The sequence below is a fragment of the Nothobranchius furzeri genome, chromosome 11, assembly GCF_043380555.1.
Source record: "Nothobranchius furzeri strain GRZ-AD chromosome 11, NfurGRZ-RIMD1, whole genome shotgun sequence".
NCBI lineage: Eukaryota > Metazoa > Chordata > Actinopteri > Cyprinodontiformes > Nothobranchiidae > Nothobranchius > Nothobranchius furzeri.
Genome location: NC_091751.1, coordinates 4,465,701 through 4,475,070, shown reverse-complemented (window position 1 = coordinate 4,475,070; position 9,370 = coordinate 4,465,701). Strand labels below are relative to the sequence as shown.

The 9,370-nt window shown below is 45.2% G+C and overlaps 1 long non-coding RNA gene across 1 annotated transcript; it reads left to right on the top strand.

Annotated features, from left to right (window-relative positions):
• The first annotated feature begins 1,039 nt into the window (after positions 1 to 1,039).
• On the top strand, positions 1,040 to 2,296 carry LOC139061905 (uncharacterized). Its single transcript, XR_011515551.1, has 3 exons — positions 1,040 to 1,192; positions 1,813 to 1,900; positions 1,979 to 2,296. It is a non-coding gene; the product is annotated as an uncharacterized lncRNA (long non-coding RNA).
• The last annotated feature ends 7,074 nt before the right edge of the window (positions 2,297 to 9,370 follow it).

Here is a 9,370-nt window from a genome sequence, read left to right as displayed (position 1 = left end):
ACGTGTAAATGTCACTTCTGCAAGCCGACTCGGGGGTCCGCTATATATTCTGCGGACGCTGTGCGACTTTTTCGTTTGTAGCACTCAGTTTCAGCTCACACTGTGCGTCTGGTAGCAACACGTCGTACCTAAAAATGTGCTAAAAATAGAAGTTTTTACACAACACGTCAGACTTTTTATTGCGTTGTTATTGATGTCTGTTGCTCCTCGAGATCGTTGCAGGAGGACACAGTTATTTATGAGACTGGCGGAGGAAAACAAAAAAGTAAATAAATGTTTAGGGATGAGTACCGAATTCGGTACTTTTTAAGGTAACAACCAAATTCCACAGTACCGAACGAGCACCGATTCACTTCATTTGAAACAGTGCCTCGTTACGGTACCCGTCCTTCATAACGAGAACTTGCCTAGACAGCTGCGCATGCGCAAGAGCGTTATGTCATCGGTCGCTGCAAGCGAGTTGTAAACAGCAGCATGGTGAAACCAGCGACAACAATCTAAGTGAGACATCCTCATCTTAATCTGCTCCGGTAGGTAAATAAAATGTTTAACATAACGTTAGCTTGATTTGTTAGCTTCCGTTTCACTAATGGTGCGTTCGCTTTCTCCTCGGAACTCCAAAATTCCGACTAGAAGAACATGAACGCGCTCTAAAGTTTGGCTTCACTTTACTAAATGCAACGGGTGATTGGGTGAAGATGAAACCAGCGACGACGATCTAAGTGTGAGGCATCATCGTTTAAATCCGCTCCAGCAGTTAAATAAACTGTTTAAGATAACGTTAGCTTGATATGTTAGCTTCCATTGCCACCATTGTTATCTTAGAACATGGCCTAGCAAAGCCCAGCACCAGTTCCTGGAGCTCACCATGTTTACTGGAAAATAAACCTGATGGCTCATATAGATTTGTTACTGACTACCGCAAGTTAAATGCAAAAACCGTCCCAGATTCGTTTCCTTTGCCTCATGTAGAGGATTGTATGGATAGTGTGGGTTCAGCTACATTTGTTACTAAACTAGATCTTCTAAAAGGCTATTGGCAGGTGCCGCTAACTCCGTTTGCATCTAAAGTGTCTGCTTTCATCACTCCAGATAACCTGCTCCAGTACACCGTGTTGCCGTTCGGTTTGAGGACGCCCCCGCTACTTTTCAGCGTTTTCAGCAAGAACTACTTCTTCTTCCGCCAACCATGGTGTGTGATACGGCACAATATAAATACCTTAACCCTCCACTGGGGGGCGCACACTGGGCTCCCTGTTTATTCAATTCAATAATTTACTTCACTCAAAAGTTTAAATATACAAACTTCAAATTAGAATATAAGCATTCGAGTGAAATAGGGGGAGGAAGAAGAAAAAATCTTATATGACCTACCCCCTTTAACTAAGACAAGATAAATAACAAAAAGTACAAAATAGCCTTATACACAAAAATTAAACCGCTCTCTTACTTCCACAAATAATATCACTAATAAAACATTAATCCTCCATCCTAAACCCACCAAATCATACGATTTTTACCTTTTATCTTTATACATTTTTTTGAATTGACCAGTACTTGTACATTTTTAAAATTCATCATCCAGGTTATTCCATAATTTCACACCATATGTTAACATACACATTTGCTTTAATGTAGTACGAACAAATATCCTTTTAAACTCTGGTTTCTTTCTACTCTTTTCATTTTTTGGGATCAAAACAAAGGACCTTTGTAGATTAGTTGGCAGTAAATTATTTCAAGCCTTAAACATAATTAGTAAAATTTTCAAGTTAACTAAGTCTTTAATTGATGCTTTTCCTGTTTGCTCAGCAGGAGGAATCACGCCCCTCCCAGAGACACCCTCTGTCGTGGCTGGATGATGATGCAGAGATGATGGCTGCTTGTAAATCTGTGGAAGGTATGGGGCAGAACAAATCTAATTTGCACCTTCCAAGCTTAAATAACACACACTACAAAGCTTTTGTGGTCTTTTTAGACTCCCTCATCTCAAAGCAACCAACAATAGGAGCTGCAGCGACCAGGACGTTGCCAAAGGCTCCTGCTCTACAGCGGCTGATGGTTCTCCTGCTCCTGCTGATCCCTCTGCTTCTGCATCCCCTGCTGGTCCGATAGCTGCTTCTTCTGGCTCCACTACTCCTCCTGGTCCCTCTGCTGGCTTTTCTGCTGCTGTCCTGGACAAGGTTTTAAGGAACAGGACGGACCTTGCGATGCCAGTCTCTCGGCCTGCTGCTACTCAGCCACAGCTTCAGCCCCACACACACACACACACACACACACACACACACACACACACACACACACACACACACACACACGTCATGTGAACAGCAAAATGATCTTCTGTAAAAGAGTTAGAAATTGATTGCTGCGCCTTTGTCACACATGTTGCATGTACCTCCACTCTTGTGATAAGGGATACTCTGAGTATGCCCTAGTGGTGAGACGTGTAATATAATGGTGGCCTCAGAGGGGATGCTGAATCAGGGTGAGGTGCGGACGAGGTGACCGTTGGCGGTTTCTGGTGTCGAGGTGGTCGACGTTTCTGTTCCACAGACATGCCCTGGGCTACCAGCCAGGAAGGAGCGGCGCGGAGCTGGGTTTGGAGAGCGTCGGGGATGGAGCGGAGGGGGTGCGGACGGAGGGCGAGCAGCTTCGCTGCGAGGGCCGAACGACGCTGCTTGCAGCTTTAATTATTATTAGGCCCGAGCAGTGAAGCTGCGAAGGCCTATTGTATCTGCTCCGTTTATTATTAGGCCCGAGCAGCGAAGCGCTGCGAAGGCCTATTGTATCTGCTCCGTTTATTTTTAGGCCCGAGCAGCGAAGCGCTGCGAAGGCCTCTTGTTTTTGCTCCGATTATTAGGCCCGAGCAGTGAAGCTGCGAAGGCCTATTGTATCTGCTCCGTTTATTTTTAGGCCCGAGCAGCGAAAGCGCTGCGAAGGCCTCTTGTTTTTGCTCTGATTATTAGGCCCGAGCAGTGAAGCTGCGAAGGCCTATTGTATCTGCTCCGTTTATTAGGCCCGAGCAGCGAAAGCGCTGCGAAGGCCTCTTGTTTTTGCTCTGTTTATTAGGCCCGAGCAGTGAAGCTGCGAAGGCCTATTGTATCTGCTCCGTTTATTATTATATTTTTTTTTCTTTCTTTCTTTCTTTTTTTTTCTTCCGCGTCTTTGGATGGCCTTTAGGGGGTCTTAGCATATCCAAAAAGTCACCAAATTCTGGCCCAATATAGAAAGTGCGTGAAATTTACGTATTTCACTGGCAACGTGAAAGTTGGTAAAAAAATGTTTCAACAGCGCCCCCTGGAAAATTAAAAATACCCCTCCGCTTTGACCTTTTTTCATAGTAGAGTGATGAAATTTGGTACACTTGTAGAACTCAACAATACGCACAGAAAAGCCTCTTGCACCCATGGTCAATATCAAACAGGAAGTCGGCCATTTTGGACTAAAGTGGCCATTTTGACCCCGTTTTGGCCATTTCTAGGGTCTATATTTGGTTTAACAGTTTGGTCATTTTTCGCACGATCGTCTCAAAAATAGTGTGCGATCGAACAGAAGCGATGGACGATTAAAATGAGACAATAAAATTGACTTTTCGTAAATACTGAAGGGGCGGGACCAGGCCTCAAAGTTCGAGCACTCGCCAAAAAAATTCAAATTGCTATAGATTCATAAATGAAAGAATTACAGTTAAAGAAATGTTCTAAGGACAATCGTCGTCGCCCTCCGAAGACAAATGAATGGTCGATTTATGATGTCACATAAGCCCCGCCCCCTCAGGACTTAAAAGGTCAAGATTTACTGGGAAATTTTCCAAAATTCGCCCTTTCCAATAATCACCCCAAATTTGTAGCGGGTAACTGAAGACAAGTTGGGGTTGCTTGGCGTCACTTTATGGGAGTTTTCTCCAGAAGGCGGGGCTGTGGCGGCGCGGCGAAGTCAGGCGTACCGCTTAGGCCTTACGTTTGCCTCCCATTTCGTCATTTCTAGAGATATCACCACAAAACCTCTTGGGAGTGATCCTAGTTCAGCCCCCCACAAAATGTGATGTGAACATCCGGTGGGCGTGGCCTATTTTCTGAAATAGCGCCCCCTAGGACCATTAAAACTGTCAGCCCCAAGTCATGCTTTGACTGAGGATTATGAAATTTGGCACACTAATGTGGTGTCTCAGGACCTACAAAAAAGTCTCTTGGAGCCAAGTGCAAAGTCGCACAGGAAGTCGGCCATTTTGGTCCAAGTACTCGATTTAGTGGTTTTCGCACACGTTGTTTGGAGAGTGATGCTCCATCGCCCTTTTCACCAATCGCCTTCAAACTTCTGCTATAGACTCTTAAGACATAAAGGAAAAAATTCAACCGTCGGATTTTAAATAAGTATAAAGGTGTGGGCGTGGCTAAGCCTCAAACTTTGACCTGTCACCACGCCACTCTTTTTTTCACAGCTACCTATTGGACTCCTTTTACCCAATCGCCAGCAATCTCTGGCGAATAGCAGCTGACAAGTTGAGGTCACTTAGTCTCCAGTACTGGCAGGTTTTGAAAAAAGGCGGGGCTTTGGGAGCATGGCAAAATTCACCATCACGCCATGGCAATACGTTTGCCTCTCATTTCTTCAATTATCGTGCCATCACCACAAAATGTCTGGTGAGTGATCCTAGTCTGACCCCCAATAGATTTGGACAGCTGTAGTTTGTGGGCGTGGCCTATTTTCTGAAATGGCGCCCTCTAGGACCATTAAAACTGTCAGCCCCTAGCCATGCTTTGACTGAGGAGTACGAAATCTGGTACACTAATGTGGTGTCTCCGGTCCTACAAAAAAGTCTCTTGGAGCCAAGTGCAAAGTCGCACAGGAAGTCGGCCATTTTGGTCCAAGTAGTCGATTTAGTGGTTTTCGCACACGTTGTTTGGAGAGTGTTACACCATTGCCCTTTTCACCAATCACCTTCAAACTTCTGCTATAGACTCTTAAGACAAAGGGGAAAAAATTCAACCTACGGATTTTAAATAAGTATAAAGGTGTGGGCGTGGCTAAGCCTCAAACTTTGACCTGTCGCCACGCCACTCTTTTTTTCACAGCTCCCTATTGGACTCCTTTTAACCAATCACCAGCAATCACTGGCAAATAGCAGCAGACAAGATGAGGTCACTTGGTTTATAGTACTGGCAGGTTTCGAATAAAGGCGGGGCTTTGGGAGCATGGCGAAATTCACCATCACGCCATGGAAATACGTTTGTCTCTCATTTCTTCAATCATTGTGACATCACCACACAATTTCTGATGAGTGATCTTACTCTGACCACTAATAGAATTGGACAGCTGAAGTTTGTGGGCGTGGCCTATTTTCTGAAATGGCGCCCCCTAGGACCATTAAAACTGTCAGCCCCAAGCCATGGTTTGACTGAGGATCACGAAATTTGGCACACTAATGTGGTGTCTCAGGACCTACAAAAAAGTCTCTTGGAGCCAAGCGTAATGTCGCACAGGAGGTCGGCCATTTTGATCCAAGTACTCGATTTAGTGGTTTTCGCACACGTTATTAGGAGAATGATGTCTCGTCGTCCTTTCCACTGATCACCTTCAAACTCCTGCTATATACTCTTAAGACATAGAGGAAAAAATTCAACCGTCGGATTTTAAATAAGTATAAAGGTGTGGGCGTGGCTAAGCCTCAAACTTTGACCAGTCACCATTACGTTACTTAACTTAATAACTATCATGTGCATGATCAGATCAATTTCAAATTTTGTCTGTGTGATCACTGACCACATCTGAAGACAGTGACAATGTGGACAGCTGACATCACCTAAACCCCGCCCCCTGACTACAGGAAGTTTACTGTTTTATGATGAAATGCCCATATTTGTCCCCTGTAATTTAGTCAACATGACACTAAGGTCATGCACTGTCTTCATGATGTTGTAATGACTATTCAGATCTGATAGCTTTTCAGAAAGGGAGGAGATTTGATGCCATGGCGATTTCTGGCGTGACGCTGTGACCTTACGTTTGACTGTAACTTCCACAAACAGCCTCCGATTTGCCCGAGACTGAACATCACATCACCAGTGTGGTAAAGATAGAGTATCTCCTAGTGGTGAGACGTGTAATGGTGGGCTCAGAGGGGATGCTGAGTCAGGGTGAGGTGTGGACGAGGAGGCCGTTCACGGTTTCTGGTGTCGGGGTGGTTGACTTTCTGTTCCGCCAGACGTGCCCTGGTGCCCCCGGCTGCCGGCCAGGACGGAGAAGCGCGGAGCTGGGTTTGGAGAGCGTCGGGGATGGAGCGGAGGGGGTGCGGAAGGAGGGCGAGCAGCTTCGCTGCGAGGGCCGAACGACGCTGCTTGCAGCTTTAATTATTCTTTCTTTTTTTTTATTATTCTCGTGCCCCTTTGAACGGCTTTTTGGGGACCTTAACATACCCCAAAACTCACAATATTTTGCAAACTTGTCAGGCCTGGTGAAAAATTTGATATTTTAAAGGTCCCAAAAAAATCACAAAGAAAATGGCTGAACAGCGCCCCCTAGAAAGTGAAAAAAACCCCTCTCCATAAAGCTTAGTTTATCGTACAGTTATGAAATTTGGTACACTTGTAGTACTCAACAGTCCGCACAGAAAAGTCTCTTGCAACCATGGTCAATATCAAACAGGAAGTCGGCCATTTTGGGTTGAAATGGCGATTTTTTGCAGTTTTTGCCGTTTTTAGGGTCCGTTCCTGATTGGATTGCTCGATCATTTTTCGCACGATCGTCTCAAAAATTGTGTAAAATTGCTAAGAAGGGATGGGCGAACAAAATGAGATGAGAATTCTGAGTTTTCGTATATGTTGAAGGGGCGGGGCCAGGCCTCGAAGTTTGACTACTCGCCAAAAATATTTAAATTGCTATAACTTCATAACTGAATGGAATAGAGTTACCAAACTTTCTGTGGTCATTCGTCATCCACCCACAAAGTAAATTGAATGGTCGGATGATGACATCACACAAGCCCCGCCCCCTCAGGACCAAAAAGATCAAGTTTTACTGTGAAAGGTCCCAAATTGCCCCATTTCACTTAATCACCACAAATTTGTAGCTGGTAACTCAAGACAAGTGGGGGTTGCTTGGCGTCACTTTATGGGAGTTTTCGGCAGAGGGCGGGGCTGCGGCGGCGCGGCGAAGTCAGGCGTACCGCCGTGGCCTTACGTTTGCCTCCCATTTCGTCATTTCTAAAGATATCGTCATGAAACTTCTTGTGAGTGATCCTAGTCCGGCTCCCCAAAAAATCTGATGAGAACATCCGGTGGGCGTGGCCTATTTTCTGAAATAGCGCCCCCTAGGTCCATTAAAACTGTCAGCCCCAAGCCATGCTTTGACTGAGGATTACGAAATTTGGTACAGTAATGTGGTGTCTCAGGACCTACAAAAAAGTCTCTTGGAGCCAAGTGCAAAGTCGCACAGGAAGTCGGCCATTTTGGTCCAAGTGCGCGATTTAGTGGTTTTCACACACGTTGTTTGGAGAGTGATACTCCGTCGCCCTTTTCACCAATCACTTTCAAACTTCTGCTATATAGTCTTAAGAAATAGAGGAAAAAATTCAACCGTCGGATTTTAAATAAGTATAAAGGTGTGGGCGTGGCTAAGCCTCAAACTTTGACCTTTCGCCACGCCACTCTTTTTTTCACAGCTCCTTATTGGACTCCTTTTACCCAATCACCAGGAATCTCTGGTAAATAGCAGCAGGCAAGTTGAGGTCACTTGGTCTCCAGTACTGGAAGGTTTTGAAAAAAGGCGGGGCTTTGGGAGCATGGCGAAATTCGCCATCACGCCATGGAAATACGTTTGCCTCTCATTTCTTCATTTATCGTGATATCACCTCGACCATTGTTGTGAGTGATCCTAGTCTGACCCCCAATAGAAAAGGTCAGCTTAAGTTTGTGGGCGTGGCCTATTTTCTGTATTAGCGCCCCCTAGGACCATTAAAACTGTCAGCCCCAAGCCATGCTTTGACTGAGGATTACGAAATTTGGTACACTAATGTGGTGTCTCAGGACCTACAAAAAAGTCTCTTGGAGCCAAGTGCAAAGTCGCACAGGAAGTCGGCCATTTTGGTCCAAGTGCGCGATTTAGTGGTTTTCGCACACGTTGTTTGGAGAGTGATGCTCCGTCGCCCTTTTCACCAATCGCCTTCGAGCTTCTGCTATATACTCTTAAGACATAGAGGAAAAAATTCAACCGTCGGATTTTAAATAAGTATAAAGGTGTGGGCGTGGCTAAGCCTCAAACTTTGACCTGTCGCCACGCCACTCTTTTTTTCACAGCTCCCTATTGGACTCCTTTTACCCAATCACCAGGAATCTCTGGCAAATATCAGCACACAAGTTGAGGTCACTTGATCTCCAGTACTGGCAGGTTTTGAAAAAAGGCGGGGCTTTGGGAGCATGGCGAAATTCGCCATCACGCCATGAAAATGCGTTTGCCTCTCATTTCTTCATTTATCGTGATATCACCTCGAAATTCGTTGTGAGTGATCCTAGTCTGACCACCGATAGAAATAGATAGCTGAAGTTTGTGGGCGTGGCCGACATTTTGAAATAGCGCCCCCTAGGACCATTTAAACTGTCAGCCCCAAGCCATGCTTTGACTGAGGATTACGAAATTTGGTACACTAATGTGGTGTCTCAGGACCTACAAAAAAGTCTCTTGGAGCCAAGTGCAAAGTCATACAGGAAGTCGGCCATTTTGGTCCAAGTACTCGATTTAGTGGTTTTCGCACAAGTTGTTTGGAGAGTGATGCTCCGTCGCCCTTTTCACCAATCGCCTTCAAACTTCTGCTATGTACTCTTAAGACAAAGGGGAAAAAATTCAACCGTCGGATTTTAAATAAGTATAAAGGTGTGGGCGTGGCTAAGCCTCAAACTTCCCATGTGCATTATCAGATCTACATCAAACTTTGTCTGTGTGATCACTGACCACATCTCAACACAATGACAATGTGGACAGCTGACATCACCTAAGCCCCGCCCCCTGAATACAGGAAGTCTATTGTTTTATGCTGAAATGCCCATATTCGTCCCCTCTAATTTAGTGAACATGACACTAAGGTCATACACTGACTTCATGACGTTGTAATGACCATTCAGATCTGATAGCTTTCCAAAAAGGGAGGGGCTTTGATGCCATGGTGAATGCTGGCGTGACGCCATGACCTTTCATTTGACTGTAATTTCCACAAACGGCCTCCGATTTGCCCTAAACTGAACATGGCAATGAACAATCTTTAGCCCTTTAGCCAAGGAGGCACAAATGGTTGGTGAATGTTATATAATGTCACCAAAGCTGACCTCAATGGGACTTTTCTGTAGTTGGTCACAGCGCCCCCTAGATAGTTACC